The sequence below is a fragment of the Dermacentor andersoni genome, chromosome 1, assembly GCF_023375885.2.
Source record: "Dermacentor andersoni chromosome 1, qqDerAnde1_hic_scaffold, whole genome shotgun sequence".
Taxonomy (NCBI): domain Eukaryota; kingdom Metazoa; phylum Arthropoda; class Arachnida; order Ixodida; family Ixodidae; genus Dermacentor; species Dermacentor andersoni.
Window position 1 is genome coordinate 99,557,742 of NC_092814.1, and position 22,831 is coordinate 99,580,572.

The 22,831-nt window shown below is 46.1% G+C and overlaps 1 protein-coding gene across 1 annotated transcript in view; it reads left to right on the plus strand.

The window, feature by feature from the left end:
- The first annotated feature begins 20,182 nt into the window (after window positions 1–20,182).
- The window catches only part of LOC126545393 (uncharacterized), a 112,260-nt gene continuing 109,611 nt past the window's right edge, over window positions 20,183–22,831 (plus strand). The window contains exon 1 of the mRNA XM_050193233.2: window positions 20,183–20,375. The gene's annotated coding sequence lies outside the window, so the exon portion shown is untranslated. The remainder of the gene's footprint in view (window positions 20,376–22,831) is intronic.

The window sequence follows — 22,831 nt, forward strand, 5'->3', positions numbered from 1 at the left end:
TTAGTCAGCCTTACGGTTTAGTCAGACACGTTTAGGCTGCGACGTGATGTGCGGAATGACGCACGCACTAGTGGAAGTATAGTAGTAAGGAAGACGCGTGTTCGGGCGGACGGCGTTCTGTATGTTTCTTGAGAATAATGCAGTCGACGAAGTTTTAAGGCTATCTGGCGTTAACTACTTTGCAGTGGGAGTCGCAGCATCATCATTTGTCTAATTGCTGCATATCCAAGAACTTCTGTGCTTTCCACGCACTGACCTGCCCTTAACGCTCGCTCCAGGGTTTGTGAGGACACCATTCACGACTTCTTGGTTGGCATCACACAAGGAACCAAAGCTATAATGACTCTGGTCATGTCAGCAATGCCACAAGAGCTTGAAGACGCCACCGAGAGTCTGACGTCGGCTGTCGCGCGCGGTCTGCTGCTCCCGCTGTCTGACTCGGCACTTCCAGAATTTCATAAATTCTAAGACAACCCTGCGTCATTTCTGCAGATTGCCGCCTCTTTAAGTACCCGTCATGGATAGCCCGATGGTGTCAAACGATCGTTTGCAGAGAGAAGGCTTCGAGGCGCCACCGATGCTTGGGAAAGCTACGAAGGTCACGCGAGCGGTAGCGGTTTCACTGGTCTGCACCGCTGCAAATGATGTCCTGTGCATACGAGACCGATTTAAATGGATGTGAACTATAGCAGACAAGCCCTTTCTGAAGTCGTCATCGTCGATATTTATGGCAAGTTGGGGCACCTAGGTGCATGTACCTGACTTGGCCTTCTCGTACGGATAAGCAGTACGTCCTCGACGCATTGCTGGATGCCGTTCAAGCTACCATTTTGACGACACAGGCCGCACACTCAAATGAACCGTAAAGCTGCCGAGCTGCAAGGGAGCGGAAGTCACCGCCAGGCCGTCGCTACGCAGGATGCTGTTTCTTTGCACGAGCCGCAAGAGCCATCCAGTCAAAGTAGCAAAAGTTTCTGCAGCAAGCGCTAATGTAACGGCTTCATAGACTTCCCACAAAGGCTGTATAGAACCATAACCGGGCCTACTACGAGGCAGGCCCGTTGCCACTGCTTCAAATGCCCATCGGCGGAATCAATGACATATATGTGCTCTTGTGGACATAGGCGTGAGTGGACGGCACTTCTTCAACACTTTGCTCCGTCTAGCATTCGACACTAAAGTCAGCGTCCACTGCTTTGCTTTTGCCTTGGAAATAATGTGATGCCAGTTATCGTGCTAGATTTGAGGTTCCGGACAGCTTCTGGTAGAGAGCTCATGCCACCCGATGCAGTCTTCGAGGCCTACTGACTTGGTTTTGAGTTCCTACTAGGGTTGTCAGCCATTCCGAATTTAGTTCGACTGCACCGACTTTTGAATAACCGTCCCGAATACTGACTTGACCGAACCGGGAAGGCGAAATATCCTGAATATTATTGCTTTTTCTACCAATTAAAGATTACTATAAGAGATTTCCTTATTACAACGCCAGAAAGCTAGGTTGCACATTCTTCTCTTTTGTCTTTTGTTGCACTTGTCATGAACATAAAGGCGGTTAAATCCGGTTTTTATCGTTTCTAGTTTTATCGTAGGCCCTTGGCGTTAACTTTGTTGAAATGGCGTTAACTTTGTTCCACATACACACTTTACATTTTAACACCCTTAAGGGTGTAAATAAGTTTGTCTCCAGACGAGCATTCTTAGGGTTTTAATACACGCACCCTGGACTCTAATACACGCACCCATAACTCTGAAGGGAGGATGTTTGGCTGAAGTAGGGGCGAAATGAAAGAAAAATGTCGCCTTGAGCTGTTCGAGCATGTCGACCTCCACCGGCTATAACCCTTCCTTGAATGTCAGAGCTTCTGCCCACACGCGCAATTAGGTTTCCGCGCCCAACTTTCCGATCGGCGTCTCCTCTTATAATTCAAAGAGGACATTATCGATACACCAAGCAAGACGCAACAAAGGCCCTAGTGGCACTCGACTTCTAAGGCGCCTTGGACAATGTACTCCACGATCTCACCCTGAACTATATGACATATCCTCTCGGTGCGAAGAGCCCGTATAAAATTATGTGCGACCGTTTCTCCGAAACAGGACGGCAACTATATCGGGACGGGCCCTTTCTGCTCACCCGAGATGAGTATGCCGGAATAGGCATACCCTGCACTCTGATCGGTGCTGTCCCCCACACTCATCAATATGGTCTTCCCCGCCCAACTACAAACAATCCCAGACCTCCGACACGCACAGTAAGCGTACGATATCACCCTCTGGATACCCAGGGATAATACCTAGGGTTAAGATATAGATATCTAGGACCGACTCCAAGGGATTGTAGAGGTAGTCCAAGCATACGTGCGTGGCGGTGGCCTTGATTACTCCCTCCAAAATTCTGAGCCACTCCGACACAGCCCTGTTTCAAAACCCAGCATCCAGTGTCATGCCGGATTATGGGCCCAGTGTCGCCCGCTGGATGCTGCGGCGCTGGGCAGGCGCGGCGTACTGGGAGGCGCTGAGTACTGATGCTAAAAGCAGCTCTAGCGCGTAAAATACGCGCTGCCGCGCCACCGTATATATATATATAAATAAATAAATAAATAAATATATATATATATATATATATATATATATATATATATATATATATATATATATATATATATATATTTATATTCAATACAGAAATCAACAGAGCGTTTTAGTGCAATAAAAAGAAAAGAGAAAAAAAATAAGCATAAGAACGTTACTACCAGGATTCGATTGTCTAACATTGAGATCCGATAGCCGATACTTTACCACTACACCACGCGAGCTTGTTTCTTTTTTTCTGTACTTCCAGCTTGGCTACAAGCCTGCAGCGCATAGCAATGTATGAATAATTTGCCATATCGAGACTTAGACTAAATTTTAGTTTGATTGACGCGTTTCGCACAAACATGGCAGATGCGATATCGCCCCGCAACTAAAGCTTACGCCTTTATCAGAAAGAAAAAGTTAATGTCCGTATTCAATAGTATGCTTGGAAGTATACCACAACACTGAGGAGAAAAAATTACGGCAGACGGAACGCACTTTGGAATATACGTTTACCTATATATACTTTCTTGAGTCGTTTAACTTAAAGACTATGCAAAGATGCACGCGTTGCGTTCAGTTGTATGAAATCTCCAAGTGATGTAATTGTTTACAGCTTCTACTTCAGTTTCACAAGTTCAAATTGCCTCATGATACGTGGATGTAACGATTACGTGCAGGCCACTGCGAGCTTTTGTGAGTGGTGAAGGAAGCATTGTGAGAAGATGTGTACGTAAAGATAAGTATGAAACATCGAGCACATTATCAATCACCGACATCACGTGACCTCGGAGAACTATCGCTGAGTCGATTCGGCTTGAAGTCTTTTGTCTTTTGTAAACGTTCTTCGTGCGTTTCCTCTCCGCGCCACAGCAAAGAAGCTGACAAAGAAGCTAAACATACATGCTTCACCTGAGCGACTGTGATGCGATAGCATTATCAGGATTATCAGGATTGCACCGACTGCAGGGTGTGCTCGAGTTACAACCCATATTGAAATCCTTTCGAGGACACATATCGTGTACTGGTGTGAGCATCGGGCCGCCAATTGGATCCTGGATCTGCCACCAACTCCTGGATCAGCCGGATATATACCGAGTCTGGCTATTGCGAATGCTAGTCGGGAAAAGACTGACTTCATGCTCGGAGAGGACCCGAAATCTACTTTTCAACTACTCATCATGAATTGTAATTGATGCTCGGAATTGATTCGCCCCTGTCTTCAATAATTAATTTGCTCATCAAAAATTCAGAGCCATGCCACTCTGTTTCAGTTTCAGTTTCAGTTTATTGATTCGATTGAAATTTTGTACAGAAAAAGTAACTCTAGGAGGTCCCATAGTCAAAGACTGGGGAGGGACCTCCAACAATAAATACATAGAAAAAGTGCTGCTGTGAAGGTGGATGACCAGCGCGGCTGTATATATGATGATATAAATATGTTGATAATAAGTATATTGATTGAAAATAAACGACACATGCCACAGTGAATTTATATTCTTTCACAATTTCTTTGCTGTTTTATGCAATTGCATACTCAGTGCTTTCTTTAGTTTTTAACCTTCCTTTGTTTGCTTTTTTTAGAATTATTATTTGGTCACCAAGGTGGCTGTCGCTTTATAATCGCTTTGATATACGGTCAGTGGCTCTCTGGCGACACTGGAAATGTTCGTGGCCAATGTGAGGTCTATACACGACCGATGATGTGACGCGGGCACACTGATGTTTGTGCAACATTGAACGCTGAACCTTTCCAAGAGAAACGCCACGAACCACTTTCCGTCTGGTCGAGGCACGTCTCTTTTGAAATCACCCACAATTACGATGGGAGTGGAATCAGTAGGGGTGATCCAACCAAAGGGGCATACCCTTGGCGTCTGCGGCATGATCTTCGTCCGTGTTACCTGCCGTCCGGTATCGCCAGGCACACTCTCGCTTGTGTTCACGACGATGTTCTTCGCAGGCGCGTTGTTCTTCCGCAGTGCTCACCGCACGCGGCCTACCCATTGCACGGGTGGAAGGGAACTGAGGTAAGGTTACGTGATTTGCCTATAGAGCACGTGATGTCAAACCGTAATCCATACTAAATAGTGTCTATTCTGGTTTTTCTTTTTTATTACGATACTTTTTTATCACAATACGTTTTGACACTTCTAGCAATTAAACGTAGCTGGTGCATACCAGACTATACGCTTTTGCTTTATGCTTTAGCTCTTTTAGCTCTGGGATGGCCACCATTCTTTTTTTTTTTTTTTTTTTTTTTTTTGCATACGCACACAAACCGCCAGAACCTAGCGTAAGACAGCTCTGCTGTAAAATCTCAGGGAATAAATTATGCTGGTCCAACCCTTATGTTGGAATCTATACGCGAAATGAAGCTATCGCGAAGCGGTTTATCACGTACTACGAGGGCGAATCAGAAAGTCTTTGCCCCTATTTCTCGAAAGCCAAATTACAGCTGTAAATGCGAAGTCAACATATCTATTCCCAGCGGTGCACTTTTTTTGCGCCGGCCCGGCCTTGTCTACCGGTAGCTTCGCGGCATGGCGCTGCTGTCAGTTGTTGAAGATGGCGGTTTTGCTTAACACGTCCACGGCGTACGAGCAACGAAGCGTTTTCTATGGAGCAAGGAACGAACGCTCATCGAAATCCACAGCGAAATGCAGCCCACGTATGGGGAAAGATGTCTCGCTTTGAGAAGTGTGAGGTGGCGGTGTTGTGAGTTCGCAAAAGGCCATTTCATGCAACTTCTAATATCTACCCTTACGCGCTACCCTTTTCAAAAGCCATGCCAAAATGCAACCGCCTGTTAAGTGAATGCACACTGCACAGGAAGAATGGCGTGAAGAGGTGTATCCTTATCCTTATCGATCCTTACCGGAGGAAGAATGGCGTGAAGTGGTGTATCGGAGGCAGACAGAAGAACGACATACATTTCATGTACCCCTTATGTCACACTACAGATGTGTCATCACATTTAATGCAACTACACTTCCTTTGTCCCAGAAGGACATACGCATCCTGAGGCATTGGCCAAGAATGGGCACATACGCTGTGGCCGGAAAGTGGGGGTATGGAAAATACAAGAAATTTCAAAGGAACCATCGAATATCATGCGCTCTTTCATTAAGAGACCTGTTCCACCGGATATATCTATGAGGCGATTTTGCATGTACATGTTTTGTGATGTAATTATTGTTAAATCACACACGCACGCAGTGAGTTTATAGCCTTGATATATATATATATATATATATATATATATATATATATATCTGTGTGTGTGTGTGTGCGTGCGTGTGTGCGTGCGTTGATGGATAAATATGTACAACAAAAATGAATAGAAAGGAATATGTATGTAAGTCAAACCACATCGTCAACAGACTATGGTAACAAGAACAGCACAGGGGAATTACTTGCTTATTTAATTAATATGTAGAAATTATAAGTAAATGTAATTGCGAGTAGATGAGAAAACAATTGGCCGCGTGTAGGATACCAATCTACGTCTTCGCATTACGTGTGCGATGCTCTTACCACTGAGCTATGCCTGGCGCCGCCTTTGCGTCCCGTTTCTTGAGTATTTATGTACATGTGCTAGAGTCAACCCTGGCAGCGCTAGCTAGTGCCACAACTTACGGCCTTGGCGGCGAATGTAGAACTTCATTTCTGTCTCAAGGCGTCACGTGGTACACGTACGTGATTTATTTATTTATTTATTTATTTATTCTGCGAAACCTTGTGGTGGACTACCCTACCAGGAAGATGCTCCACCCTAACACAATTCTGTCTCGCTTTCTCTCTCTCTCCCTCTAGATGCGGAAAGCTTCACTTTAAAAGTTGTTGCTCTGTTAAATAGGAAATATTTACAACACCGTCACCGTGGTGAAGGAACGGAAGAGGTGGGGCATCAGCGCCAGAACGTACATGGTACACTCGCGGACAATTTTCTCTTCCAATGAAGGTGAAGCTACGGGGGAGGAGCTTCTGCACATGGGTTACCGCGCCAAGCAGTCCGGTCAGTACTTTGGTCAAGTAGCGCGGCAGCGTTTGGCAGGATTTTTGGTTTCTTGGAACAGACGCTATACCGGCGAAGCTTCCACGTGCGACAGTTTCGAGCTTGCCCAGACGCTGAAGGGAAAAGCCGCCAAATAAGTCAACTTTAACAATCAGTGGTGTATTATGTCTTATTTAACTGTTGTAAATCAGGTATTTATATTTTCTCTTCCTCAGCTTAAACTAGCACGTATGACAGCGCGATACTTTTTTCAGAAGTGCTCTGGCTTGTACACAATTTGCCTCTCTTCCTTGGCACAGTTGTCCGCGAGTATAGATAATATTCCGCAGTTATGTGCTCCGGTGCGTTTTCCAGAGTTGGCAAGTGCAGTTTCCGTAGAACAAGAATTTTCGCAGAAATGATTTCTAAAATACGAGAGGGATGTCAGTATTCTTTCCAAGCCTGAAAGGGCCCAGCCATAAGTTCCACGTAGTTTTGAGAGAAAAAAAGTCGTCCTCCTTCAATAAGCGTTAATGCGTTAGCTCACATTGCTAACGGCACTAGCAGTAAGATAAAGCTACCTTTTTTATAACCTGCAAATGTTTCACACGTCTCCCATCCAGAAAAAGAAAAAGAAGAAGAAAGAACACAGATGCATTCGCTGTCGGCATTAAACGGAACGAGGGACCCAGCAGGATGACACTCCACCGTACTTCTACACCCGGTAGCTGGTCTCGCATTCGCTTACATTCAACACCGTCCCCAACGCTCATCGCCTCACAAAATCCTTGCAGTTGAGTTTTGCGCTTAATGAAGACGACTAGAACATACGCGAACGCCTTTCTGTGGCGTGGGCGCGTGCCGGTCATAAACAGCGTAGATCATGACAGCGAGAACGGCTGGAGACACTTCGGATTTTGTTTATTCCACCCAACATCCTTCAACACTGACCACTTGCTTAAACGCACTTGCACACAATTATCGACACGGATTGAAGTTGAGTAGTCTTAAGCGCTTAACGCAGCTGCTCTGAGGAGACGTGTCTGACGTTCGCCGGGGGTGCGGAAAGCCATAGTACTCTCGAATACCGATGTGCGACGAGAGGACACAAATCGCAGCGCGCCGGTGAGCCGAGCGCCATCTCGCCGACGTTTGACCCCGGTGCCGCGAGAGGGCGACAGCAGTTCGAAAACGGCGCGTGCCTCTCGCTGCGAGTCGTCGCGGGCCTGCGAGCCTACTGGAAGCATCGTGCGCTGCTGCTGCTGCTGCCGCTCGACGCATGGCTCGACTTCCGGCGGCAAATTGAATTGCCAGCCAAAGATCTTTTGCCCGTCGTCTCGGCGTCGGGATCCTGAAAACAATTACGAGGTCGGCGTTTGCCTTCTTCTCGGCGATCCACTTTATCGCCTTATCCAAGCAACGACGGCGCGTGCCCAGGCTCTGCGCGGACTTTATCGTGAAGAGTTATGCAGCGTCCAGATCGTACGGCGCCCTCGACTGCGCGCTGATTGCTTGTGAAACGCTTTCATCGAATCCAGACATCGCAGCGCGGGAGGCTCCGGGGGCTGCTGCCGCTCGGACGTAATTACGCGGGATAATGAGCTTTGCTTGGCGAAGGCACTCTGCTGGCCGGCCGTCCCGTGGTTACGAAACGCGCCTCACAGACGACGACGCTACCGTTACATGACGGCGCGCGTTCTATTCGGAGAGAGAGAAAGGGAAACAGAGAAAGCCGGGGGCATACGTGACAGCAGAGCTGTAGGGTGCGCGTCGCAAGCGATGCGAGAGCGACAAGTCCAGCACGGCTTTACACGGTGCAATACTTTCATAACCTTGGGTCAGATATCGGTGCAGCCCATCGCTTCTCGCCTTCCTTACACTAAATGGGCACCAAAGCTCCGGCAGCACGTGAGTTCACTCAGCTTTAGAAATGAAACATTCGCTTCGTTACTCGCTTCTCCTTAATTGATATCACTCGCAATACATAATATAGATAAAGAAACAAAGTCACCGATTTGTGATAGTTCGTTCGTTGTTGTTACAAGAAATCAGCTGAAGCTTCCTAGACACAACAATGTAGAGTTTCCGAGAAGTTTTAAAGCCGCTCCGGCTCATGACCAGACGTGTCGGAGGCCGCCCTGTGGAATTGTCTCTAAAAAGTGCCAGTGCATCAGAAGAAACGGCACACACAACGCAGGGTTTTTTTTCTGTGTCATTCCTCCCACAGACGCTGCAATCGATCACGCCAGTATATAGCGGAGCGGCGAACAGCTTTGGAACTTTTGAGAAAGACTGAACCCGCGTAAGGCGCTGCCCAATGTATCTTGTACTGCAGGGTTTGGGTTGTCATACCTATTAGAACACATATCATTCTGTTGTCTGAGATGGTGGTTGTTGTATTCCTTAGATGTATGCTGGAAATGGCCTAAAAACAACCTCACGTGAACGATGTCACTTTCAGCGCATACTGAGCTAGAGAACATGGCGTATATAGTCTGGCTGATTTATAGCATCCAATAAGAACCCATATTATAATATTAACAACAATATTATTTTTGCCTCAAAAGATTTAGACAGGGGAGCTGCAGAAAAAGCTGTCATAAACAGCTTAACTGGGCCGCAGCTCCTAAATACAAAGCAGCAGCGACAGGCTTGTTTCAACATTGTTTCCTAGAGACGAAGCATGCTGCAACCTTAGTGATATCACTCCTGCAAATTTCAACATGGACCCTATGGCTGCCTAATATTTATTTATTTATTTATTTGCAGTTGGAAATATTAACAAATATTTTGCGGCCCACAACTCCGGCGACAGAAGAATGATGCCTGGTGGTATGACAAAATTAAAGAATGGCGATAGGAAGTAAAATGAACCCGTTGGAGAAATAAAGCAGTTTTATCAAATGTTGCATGGACATTCAAATGAATTTAAAAAATAGCAAGAAGACAACACGCATATCAATGTCTACGACTGGTCACATTTAACTGAAAGCACCACAAATAGAATACTAGGCAAGTCCAAAGAAATCGACTGGAAGAAAGAAAGATATAGAAGCAGAAAAAAAAAATTCACCGACGATTACGATACTCTATAAAGCGAAATTTGAGCGCATCTCTGTACGTGTTTTCATTTCGCGATATATTGGCTGGCACGTACAATCTGTCTGGTGCGGCACGTTGCAAACAGAGCGAAGTTTGGCGCGACTGCCTCGCTAATCGGGAGATCACGAAAGGCAGCGCGTGCACGGGTGACGCGGGGGCGCGATTCACAGCAGGCATCGCGGACTGACCTCTGTTACAGACAACGCGCGCTACTCGGGCGCCATCTCGTAGCCATGGTCGCCGCAAAGCCCGTCTTGCGCGGCCCTATACGCTTTTCTTCACACGCCTTCGTCATAACCCCTCCTCCACTTTCCGTCGCATGGATCCGCTGCACCCTCCTGCTCCGCTTTCCTCCTCGCGCGCTCATCACTATCGCCGTCTTTCATCTCCCGCTGCGCTCCGCGTTCGCTTTCATCCTTCGCTGTGCTCGTTCGTTCGGTTACGAGGGACAACGCCGATGCCGACGCTCACCGCAGAAACGGGTGGCGGAATTGTGGCGGATTTTTATTCTTTTTACTGTTATTTTTTCAGTTGGGAGTAACGAGACCCTGGACATCATTTTTTTTCCATTTTCTTAGCATTCTTTTAATTAGTGCGAACTGCAGTGATATTTTTCGTTCTTACAAACGTACTTTATTCTTTGACATTGTTTTATTTTAGTTTTCGTGATATATCATCTTGTTTTTTGTCTATTCTTTCCTTGCCTTCTTCCTATGATCCATTTATATATGTTTGTATCACATCTTCTTGAAAATTATAGGCAGGCACTGTGCCCCGCATGGTGGCAGTAGCCTGCTCATTCCTTTTCTTTCTTTTTCTCTCTGTGAATTGTATGTGTCTTTTAAAATAATAATTGTAGTAACAACATCAACGTGTCTAGCGCAACTTGCTTTCACGTTTTGTATCTACATGCGCGTAATACCTCATTCTTTTATCGTTATCATCTGCGTGCCTGTACATGTAGGACCCCGTCGGAGGCTCATACGCCTATTCAGCCCTTTCTTCTGAAGCCATACGAAGAACATTTCAACAGTAAACACATAAATCTTTAATCTTTGAATGACGTCAACAATGTGTCCATAGGCGAGTATCCATAACAATATATTTTGCCCTTGTTGCTCTCGGTGTATTGCGCCACTTGTCCCCGCAGCATTGTACCTTGATTATTCGATTTCGTAATTTTCATTTACAATGTCTCTAGCAGTTGGCAGTTCACTTAAAGCTCTCTTTCTCTTGTTTGTTGCGCTCGTCACATAAACCACACGAGCGTACGTACTTGAACGAAGAACGCTGTGTACCATATTAATTTGCAATCACTGATTGACATTAGCAATACATGTATATGTATGTCCATACGTCCTTTGAGTTGTTGTTTTTGTTCTTTTTTTTTTTTTACTCTCTGTGCTCACAAGTGCAGCTTTGTGAAACATATGTCGCGACTGGTTGCGTGTTCGTCTGGTCTGAATTGAATCCTGTCACTCCGCGGAAACAGCGTCGCCGCTCAGACCAGAAGCCAACATGAAGCTTTACGCTTCGTCTGCCGGGGTTGACATTTTCCGGAAAATACGAGACGCCAGGGTGAATATTTAGAGTGAGCGTTCCGAAATTAAAAAAAAAAGGGGGGGGGGCGTCACTAAGAATTCGCATGCTCAAGATAAAGGCCGCATGCACACACACACATGACATCAGCGCCTGTCCTGAGTACTTCTCTACCTTGTGTTGCCGTTCTTTTTTGCGCTGCTTTTACTATGAAGATCAACCAACTCGCCCAGTTTTACACTCTATTGCTTTCAATCAAAGTACATCGCTTCTGGCAAGAAACTGCACTTCTATGCCAAACAATGTGCAATCTTGATAAGCTCTGTCCATCTGTAAAGCTAAGCCAGTGTATACGTATACAGATTGTACAGGACAGTGAGATTTCCTTGGAAGTAACCTTATACATAGGTAAAGAAACGCGGCCGAGCTTTAACCCCGCCGTGTGTCAGGATCAGCCCGTATGGATAATCTCTAATACGAAGCCGCATCTCTACAGGACTATACAGCACATATAGTTCATCCTACCTGCGAGCATTCTTCTGGACATATAATTTCGCCACAGGGCTAGGACGCATTTTAATTATTTTACTTAAATCGTGGGGTTTTACGTGCCGAAACCACGATCTGATTATGAGGCACGCCGGTGGACTCCGGAAATTTGGACCACCCGGGGTTCTTTAACGTTCACCTCAATCTAAGCACCGCGTGTGGTTTCGCATTTCGCCCCATTGAAATGCGGCTGCCGTCGGCGGGAATTGAACCCGCGACCTCTTGCTTAGCAGCCCAAAACCATAGCCACTAACCAACCTCGGCGGGCGATGTAGCGATGTGGCGGAGCTGAAGTGCGGTATTTAGCCGCATGAAGGCGCGACTGACGTTCTTCTGATATGCGGCAGTTACGCAACAACACACATTTGACTATACGTGTTACCAAAGAGTATCCTCTTTAAGGGAAGCCAGAATTTCTCTCCAATTGTACAGCGATTCTTACAGCACAGAAATATATCAAGCATGGCCCGTTTAAAAAAATATACATTAAAATAAAATCGAGCACCTTTGATTGCAGTAATAATTTAAAGATTTAGGATTTGTTACAGACAGGCTTACGTGCGATCTGCCCACTGCATCATTTTCGTTCTTTCACCTTCTCTTCTGTTCTGTTGTAAATTGGTAGCTGTGGAAAGGCCGTGGTAAAAAACACATTACTTGCTCCATTTCCATCTGTTATACAATAAATATCTAAATAAACATACAAATAAACAAACAACAAGGGAATAAAGGCCATCTCGGACCCGTCGCGTTCGGTTTGAGCAGAGCTTTACGAGTCCGTGCCCCTAGGATTCAAGCAAGATGTGGCGGATAAATGGGCGAAAAAAAAAAATGGCGTGTAATCTTGCTTGCTTTATTATAGCCTCGTGATCATCAGACGCATGGACGGCTAATTATACGTTTTGCTAATATTTCATGTGTTCACAAAAATGGTGGTGGTTTCGGACCAAAGCAGAATTTTCTAGTCTCATTAAGAACCCCGGTAAGCGAGAAATGCCTGGCGCATATACCAGTCAGCATCGTGGCCGTTGAAATGTCGTGACTCCATGGAAAGCCCGCAAATGTCAGACGAGAAAGGTCTTTTAATGCGATATGTCCAAAAAAATAAATAAATAAAAGTAAAGTAATAATATTTATTTTTTATGTCGTTTATTGAGTGCCTTCTACCCAGCGCCGTCGAGCTAATGCAAGACCGCAAACGTTGGTGCATTAGTGTACGGAATGATGCATAGCTCGCGCGCATGTGAGATACTCAGTATTTTACGATGCTTTTTTTTCAATAAAGTCAGAGGATATTATTTGTCTATTTGCTTTGCTCGCAAGGCATTAAAAGCGAAAGCGTTGCCCGCGCGTCTTCGCGCATGTAACGACGTAATGACAAGATCCGTGGCCTTTCCGAGGACAAAATTGAAAGTAAGAGAAGTATTGACCCGATCATCATCCAAAGAGTGATGTCATGTCAAGAAGGGTGGTGACTTGCATAGATTATGCGCCTGCATGAAACAAAACGCATAAATGAATTTTGCGTGTGCATGAGGCATGAAGGCGTCCCAAATAATTCAGCCGTTCTGTCTATTAACATCGTTTTTTTTTTTTTAGGCAATGTGTTTGTATTCAGCGGAGAGGCTTATACAGTGAACCTGTTGAGGGTGAACCGTCAATGTGCTTGTGTCGCTCGAGCGAAAGCCCGCCGACTTGAACGACTCCATCTACTCTGATTTGGTTTAATGCGACAGCAACAGGGGAGTCTTAAATTAAAACAGCAAACACCACCATATTTTCAATAATTTCTTTGCGATGCAGATAACCACGTCTTCGTAGGCTGGAGCATTGTCTGCTATCCCTCTCAGACTCTGGTCGCTGCACAAGTTGCAACAAGCCGAAGCTAAGCGATAGCACAGTGGTTGTCGCGTCCGGCCCACAGCTGCACGTTGCCGCAGGGACATGAGCTATAAAGTGTCCGGGGTGTATGGTGCTTTGTTTGTCTTCGCAATACGGCGAGGGTGAAGCTGAGGAGGCGGCCTGTCAACGGTCAACGAGTGTGTAACTGAAATGATGCACGCAGCAAATCGAGGTTCGAGCTTTCACATGCTCCAGTAAAAAATCAATAATAATGACACTCAAATTTCGCTCTTGACCCCGTGCCGCGCCGGTAGTGACAAGCTAACTATATATATATATATATATATATATATATATATATATATATATATATATATATATATATATATATATATATATATATATATATAAATATATATGTTATGTGTTTCTAATCTAATGCATGGTATGTGTTTTGCACACATTAACAGATAGGTGTTAGAAAGCAGTTTCTTTTTAAGAATGTAAGTTTCGACTTGTCAGCCTACTAACGCACAAAATAAAAGAAAAAAGAACTAAATACTCTTGTCTCAGTTTACTATACTGTTGATTTAATTCTCTTAATTTTCTCTCCTTCTGTTTCTTTTCTTTTTTTGCACTAGTCGGTTAATAAGCTTTCTGTCCCCTTGTCTGTTCAATTAAACTGAGAAGTTATGGCAGGTTAATGTAAAAACAGCTTTAATTGTACCCATCTGTCGACCAATTAAGACCTGAGCAACTATATGAAAGTGAGCCAGCAACGTCAATGTACCACTAAAAAAATCCAGATAAGTGGCGCTGCATATCCAAAGATAGCCCGAAGTATAAACAGAAAATTTCAACTGCACACTCCGTCAGCACAAAGTGCAATGCAAGTGCTGGATGCCCTCAATTCAGTACCTGCAACTCTTGAGTAAGCAGCATGGCTCACCCGCATCATTATATTCGCACTGAAGTCAGAACGGCTGGGGTTTAGCTTAAAAATATACTTCCTCGTATTGCAACGTACTGCTGAGGCCCACCGGTTCCTTGGTCTTCACTGATGACTTCAACGTGCATCACCAGCTATGAAACACTTGATTAGCTTCAGACAGTAGAATGACGGCAGACTAACGTATCGGCGGAGCACTTGCTTGGACTTGACTGATTTCGAGTTGCTTGGCTGCGTGCACACACAGTGTTCCCTCTATCCCACTTTCCTCTTTCTGTTCCCCCTCACCCTTCCCCCAGTGTAGGGTAGCAAACCGGACGCTCGTCTGGTTGACCTCCGTGCCTTTCCTCTCTTTGCTATCTCTCTCTCTCTTCAACCACGCGGATCATACAAGTATGTATCGATACACAAAAGTATTACATTCAGCATTTAAAACACCCATTCGTGTTCCCGAAGTTCTCTCAAGATTAAAAAGAAAAAAAAATGAAGCAACATAAAAAAGTAGGAAGCTTTATCATCAACATCTACAAGCACCCGTCTGCTGCGAACTTTACACTCGCGATGGCCCTCTGGTCGGCCATAATTGGCCTTAATTTGGTAAGTAGATTACTACGTACAAACTTCGACTGTATGACCTTAAAAGTGATGATGTTAACTTTAAGGTCGCTTAAGTTACTCTCATTTCCAATGATATCTTGCACTTGGAAATGTGTGCGTTATGCTGCGCCGCTTAAAATGTCCCAAAGCGAAACGAATTGTGAAGCTGAGCACATAAACAAAAATGTCACATTTTAAACCTTGATAGCGCGAACAGACACAAAGCATGCCACCTCCCACCCCCCTCCCCCGCCTGTTATTTTTTCTTTGTTTACGTTTTGTTCTGTCTTGATAAGAAAAATGAAAACAAGAAGAAGGAAAGAAAGCCACACGCGATTGAACAATTTAGCCATAAACTCTGGGAAAGTGACAATCCCGGATTGGGCTATATACTAATTAACCCAACTGATCGCCCTGTTCTGGGTATTTACGTGCCGGGTTCACTGGTCACATCTCATGCTGAGCGACGGGCCCTTTAATAAAAACTGGAGGGGTTTGCCAGATGGCTCTAGCATGCTACTCTAGCGGAATGCGATGACAAGTGAAATGATAAGCACAGCGAAAGTCACAGACGCACTGTCACACAACACATACACTCGGGCGTAAACAAAACTACTGAAAATTATCTCGTTGCGCGTGCATATACTACGCACAAGGGGAAACGTTAAGAGGTCAACAATGGACAGGCTGAGTTCTCCGAATAGAATTTCGCCAACCAGTTAACTGCAGTTAATTGAAACTGCCATTACATGCAACAGCGTTATCTTAATGTAGGAGTGCTGAGACACGTGCTTACTTGACGCGAAATGACCTACGCAATCAATACTCAACGATGACTGTACAACTAGCTAGCCGGTTGTCAAAGTTACAATTGCGGCATTCAAAGTCGCTTTAACAGAGACGCTGTTGAGGGCCGCAATTGTCGTGAGCGGTGACGAATGCCTGTCACATTTGATCCGTCGGCCAGAGTGTCCTCGATCGTTCAACACGTCGCACGTTTAACACACAGCATGGAATGCATATTATTTGATAGTAAACTTTTCACCCGACGTGAGCAACATGTGAAGCTTGTAAAACAAAAAATTTTTGTAATGGCGAAACCATCATACACGCATGTTATTGTCCCTTGGTGCTCTTGTTATATAATCGAATTTTGCATGCAATAATTTACTTACCAAATTAAGGACAATCATAACTTCGCAGATCACCACCGTGAGTGTCAAGTTCGCAGCAGACGGGAACATGCACAGATTTCAGTGTTTTTTTTTCGTTTTTGAATTCAAGAATGCGTAAAACAAATGAAACTGCAGACTCACTTTTGAAGTATATTTTTAAATGTTCCAGCGTGATTTTTGCTGGTGGACTCAAAAAAAAGTGTACGTTACGGACTCGATATAATGGATTCTTAAGTTCATGATTCCATTCAAGACGTCAGGAATGCACGTAGCTCGCTTCACTCAACGACGGCAGCATGATTCTGACAGCAATCTCCCAAATTCTCAAGTTTCCGGGCGGAAAAAGCTTCGAGAATGTCAGTGAATGCCATGTTGGAATTGTACACTCCTCTTGGCTTTTTGAGATAAAGTTTTCACGTACTGACCAACATTTGCAGGATAAATCTTCGTGCTCTACGAGCTATTGAAGCTCGGGCTCTCAGAGTTTGTCTTGGTCTGCCGAAATGCGCATCAACAGTGGCGACTATTGTAATCACCTGGAACCACCCGATACAAACACACATTGCGGTGGAAGTGCTGGGAGCGGACATTAGGCACTTTGCCCGAGCCCGCCCCCATCATCTTACAACACTACCGTCAGAAAGGCCGCAGGCATCATTTTGTGTTACAATTTCGGATTATTACACACGCCTTCCATCAGTCTGCACCCCCGCAAGTAAGCCATCGATTCCTACATGGTGTTTGGCTCGACCTGCAGTGCAGCTCACCGTATACCAGGAATCAGAAAAAAACCTGAGCTGTCTTCACCTGCTCTTAAACGACTATCTTTATTCCTTTTGCACGAGAGGTACGCCGATTACGTGAATATTTATATTGATAGATCAGCAACACCCTAGTGCTCTTCTGGAGCCGTGGAGCTGCGAGAGCTGCGAGTTTCAGGACGTGTCACCCAACGACATCGACGGCTGCGGAACTTGCAGCTCTTCGCGCTGCACTTCGTCTCGTCAGCCATGAGCAACGCCGAAGACGGTCAATATTCCCTGACTCGAAGGCAGCACTGCAGTCTTTACTATCAGCACTGTGGCACGGAACGCACGAACAACTGGTATTCGAGATTAGAGAACTGGAACCTTGACTGAGAAAGGCCACCACGTGCCATTTCAGTGGATTCCAAGTCAATGCGGCGTCATAGGTAACGAACACGTCAATAACGCTGCTCGGTCAGTTCTTCAAGGTGACGAAGACGAGTCGACACCATTATTAAGGACAGATGCCGCTAAGAAACTCGGAATGCTCACCCGGGATATCACGCTCTCCATGTAGAACACACGAAGTTTTCAAAGCAACCGACTGCACCACATAGACTCTTCTCTCCGTCTTTGCATCTCAGCTGGGCTCTCCCGACGCGAAGCTTACCCTGCTTTGTCGAAAAGGGTTAGGAGTGGCCTTTACAAAGTCTTTTGCATTCCGAATCGGACGGGCCGACGACGCCTCGTGTGATGACTGTGGCAGCGAGGAGACTCTTCAACACCTTCTCTGTGACTGTCCTCGCTACAATTTACAGAGACGATCGCTCCCAATCGCGATAGCACGCTTCGACCAAAGACCTTTAGCTGACGAAATAATTTTAGAATGCCGACATCACAAGCCATCGCAGCGGAGGGCCATGAGTGCACTGTTGCAGCTTTTATGGACAACAGACTTGGAAAAGCGGTTGTAGCCTGGACTGATATTTATAGTGCTACAAGTGCTACTGTGCTGTGCGGTGATAGTATGCGGTGACAGTGACCGACTGTGATTGTGAATCTGTGCTCCCTTTCTTTCTCTCTCTCTCTACTTTCCTGCTACTTTAGCTTCCTTCCATTCTCTCCCAAGCGTAGAATAGTGAACCGGATCTTGATATATATGGTTAACCTCACTGCCTTTCCCCTTTCTTCTGTCGCTCTCTCTCTCTCTGGTATTATTATTATTATTATTATTATTATTATTATTATTATTATTATTATTATTATTATTATTATTATTATTATTATTATACACGTTGGCTTCACAACGAGAAGCCGTTATTCAGTGATAATAGATCAATAAAAACCAACACAACTAATCTAACGAAGAATAAATTCCGACGTAGATAAATATATAAGTGTAGGGCCATAAATTAACTATCCACAGAGCACACTATGCGCAATACACCCACAATACGACCCTGCGCTGTAAACCACAATAAATAAGATCGATATGAATATCATGAGCAGTTAGATTTAACTCATACTCACGGAGAGAGAACGTGAGACAGAAGAGAAATAACATATTTTATGTATGATTTATACGTAGCTGCGTCATGTAAAAGATAAAGTAAAAGATATCGCAAAGTGAACTGCCTATATGCTTGCAAAAAAAGATTCTTTGCAGCACTGCTTGCAGGGCACCAACTCGTAGCACACATCTTCGTGTTTCGTATCTGAGAAAACAGGGTTGGCTTCTGTAACTTACCCTCTTACGATGTGTTTTGGAATTCAATACAAAGACATATCCTCATGCGAATATGCCAGTTTTTTTTACTATTTCTTCCCTTACATATCATATTACTGGAGCCCAAGTGCGAGACTTCCAATGATGTGGGCGCTGAAATAATTCAACGATTACGGATATGCGCTTTGTTCCTGAACACTACAAACCACAATTAAAAAAAATACGTCAGAGTCACTGCTCTGGCCTCTCCGTGAATATATATTTCTTTCATTCACTCTTTCAGAATGTACCCTCTCGACTGACATGGACGCCATCTTGTCTGGGGGGCCTTGTGAACACATGTGAAGGAAGACAGAAAGGAAGAACGAGAGCCTCGCAAACGCCCCGACGTGATCCAAGAGTGAAACGGAAGAGCGTGAAAACAAGAGCAGAGACCGCAATTTATTGGGGGTTTGCTTGTCATCCCTACGCGTGCGGGAGAGTGGTGCGCGCACAAAAAAGGGCTCCGCATCTGGCCTATGCGCCCACGTGATCGAGGCTGAGCAAGAAACGGTCCCAGACTGGGAGGCTGCAGCAGTTGGCGTGTACACATGGCATGGGGAGACCGTGTAGACGAGCTGCTGAGTTATCTTGGCTTTGTCGGAGGAGAGGATGACAGTGGTGCTGCTAGCTAGCGCCGCGGTCGCATGTACCGTGGGGTCCGTGAGCACACAAAGGCGTCGCGGCTGAGACCGAGGGTATTTGCACAAGTTGCCAACGGCAGCACATGTTGGGATAAACAGGGAAGCCCCCGTCGCGGGAAGCAAACCCCAGGACAGGGGCTCGAGCTAGCCCCCGGGACAGAAAAAAAAAAAAAAGAGAAGCCCCTTTTGTACGCGACAGCCCCCGAACACAGGTCGCCGGAGACGCGGATGCCCTCTCGGCGGTTGGTGGCGCATGATGTTTAACCGGGGACCGTGGAGGCAGTAACAAAAAGGAACCTCCGAGGAGGAGGACAGCTAGGATCGGTTTTTGACAACTGGGTACCGATGTTGGCGCGGCTTGTCGACAGCAATGCTAATTTGTTGCCCTCTCTCTTGCGGGCCCCTCCACCGGCGGGGCTGCTCCGGGGCCGGCCCCTTGTATTATTATTACTTGCCAGACTAGTGCCGGGATAATAGTTACACCGCGACCGGCGCCAACTGAGCGTCGGCAGGCGGGCGTGGAAGCCGAGGCGGAGTTGCGCACAAAGCGCGGGCCGGGGCCGCCGGCGAGGCGGAGTTGAGCGGCGCGGAGGCCTGCGCTGCTGGCCGCGCCGGGCGGCCGCGCGCTGCCATTGGCCGGCGCGACGCTGCGCCGCCGCCCCGCGGCTAGGCTGGGAACTGGCCACAGGGGAGAGGGAGCGCGGCCGCCAGACGAGATCGGGAGACTGCACAGCGCGCCCATCGGCCGCGTTTCTCTGCCGACGTGCGCGTGCGTGTGGCGTGTGCACGCGTGTGCCAGACCGACCCCGAGACGACAGCCATGGTCCTCCCTGGATTGCCCGCCGCCTGAACCGGAGCCCGCGGCGCGGACGAGCGTCGACGGTAACTGCCAGGTAGGCCGAAGGCGCCGCTGCGGGGCCTGCCTGGGCCTCCCCATCCACGTGGCCAGCAGCCTGCACGCTGCTATTTCGGTCGCCAAAATAGCAGTGCGTATGCAGCCGCCCGTCTCTGTGTCGCCGCGACGACGTGCGATCAAGTGCCCGCACGGCCTCGTTTTCGCTGCCCCTCGGGCGCTTGTCGACCGTTGTCGCTGCCCGCGAACGCGCTCGGAACGCGACGGCCCTGCGTGCCAGCTGTGTTCGGTCGGCGTGTAAACAGCGTCACAACGTGCAGGGACTCGGTTGTTTCGAGCGGCTGTCTGCCTCGGCGCCAGGCAGCTATCCCTCCGTGAATGCGTTCTGCACAAATGATGCATTGCGATGCCCCGTGTGTGTGATTAGGGCTCGAAATGCGACGAGCATGGTCGTAGCCGGTTTAGAAGGCGGTGGAATGTGGATCTATACTGCCACGTGGTTGTGATTACCGTGCAAACCTAACTGGTGTTGACTGCACCATTGCTGTTCAGAGGTGTGTCAGTTTAACATTAGCCGGTATGCTCACTTGTCATGTTTGTCAGCGGCATACGGGCAGAAAACCTAGCCACCGTACCCACGGCTCCAGTGCTCTGTGACATCCAGTGTGTCATCACCATGCGATTCAAAAGAACCGTTGTGTTGCGGTTGCGCTTGACGAAGCGCACGCTCCCCCATAGGCTATAAGTGACTTGTGTGGGAATATTTCTTTATAGTAATCAGTGATCCATATTCAAATGCTTATATGATTGTTTTCATTAGTGATTATGTGGCATTCCATTTCGAACTCTGTGGTTAAAACACCGACATAGGAGTAAAGACATGTGCGCAATCTCAAGTTGCTTCCACGATATAGGTGCTCTTTGTCGTAACGGTATGACGATGTTATTATGCATATTGCGCTTCTAGAGACGTGAAAAGGTTAGACGAACATGCCATGTCCATCTCGCAGCCTCTGGCATGGCAATTGTGTATACGTGTGAGATCCGCTGTAACGCCTGTAACTGCTACAAAGGAGTGGATGCCACGGATTGTAACAGCAGTTAATTTGTCATGGGGTAACAGGGGACACAGGTCACGCATCTCTCACTATAATTAAAATATTCGACTTGCGAGCAATGTAACTTCCTTGTTGTAAACTTGAATGTATACGCCATGTTATAGCTGTGCTTAGCGCTTGCGCAACGTATCCACTGCGCATGTGCAAATGCTTGACATACTTGTCGGTGTGGTCATGATGGTCCGACAAGCGGTTCTTGATATACAGATAAGATTAGAAACGTACAAGTATACGCTCCCTTGATCTGTCAAAAGATGTCAAGGTGCACTCCCCTATCGAAACCCGCATGCTGTGGCGATCTCGTTCGGCACATTATACTCAATGCTGGAGCTATTCATTAACAGCTGTAACTTGAGAACTTAAGTAGTGAACGTTTTGCAGCTAGTTTAGGATTTGACATAACACAGATAGTATGAAGATCAAATCACAGTAAGCTTACTATATACAGTCCTAGTTTCTTTATATGGTTATTGCCGTTAACACATCTATATGGTCAGAAGCATCTTGAACGAAGTCATACATTTCCTCGTTTATATCAAAATTGCGTGCACAATATTCGGAAATCCAATTTCACGCGAACGCCAGCGTATGAATCTATTCACCACAATATATTTTTGCCACTGCATGCTATTGGTTCAACATATCATTCAAAGTAAAATACATGTGCTTCAGGAATAGCTTGAAGCAGCGGCTGTCGAGGCAATCAAACAAGCAAACATGTGACAGATGTCAAGTAAAATGCTCAATTGCAGCGCCGAGTAGATTGTGCTTAACAAAAGTATAACTCACATTGCGGAACGATGCCTATGAGCAAATTCTTTGCTGGATATATTGTTTTATATATTGTTATTGGCTGAATATATTGTTTGCACATGTGCATTGGAGCAGTGCAGTCATAAATTTTGTCAGCATTCTACCTTGTTTGGGTTTTGAATAACGCTAGTCCGCGCTGGAGACTTTGGAGGCACATAAAAATGTGGATGTGTGTGACATATTCGAAATATGTTCACTTGAACTTCTTGGTGTCAGTTTGAATCAACCTCTTTTCACATTTGCAATTGACTCGTTTGTGCATTGTCAGCATAACCATACGGACCTCATGCAGACAACTGGCACATACACAGCTAAAGTTTGACGGTAGCGAGAACACATGCTGTATATGTACAACCGACATCTATACAATAGACGTCTGTGCAACCAAAGCTTGTTGGAATACAGCGCGCTCAGGCGTATTGAATAAGCCAAATGTGCCGTATTACAATGCCCTCTCGAAAGTATGTGAAAAGTTTCCTTAACTGAAATTGGTAAGTGTACAAAACTGGCAACCAATTAGAAGAATGCTACAGACATGTAAGTAGGACTGTTAACGTTTAGTAGA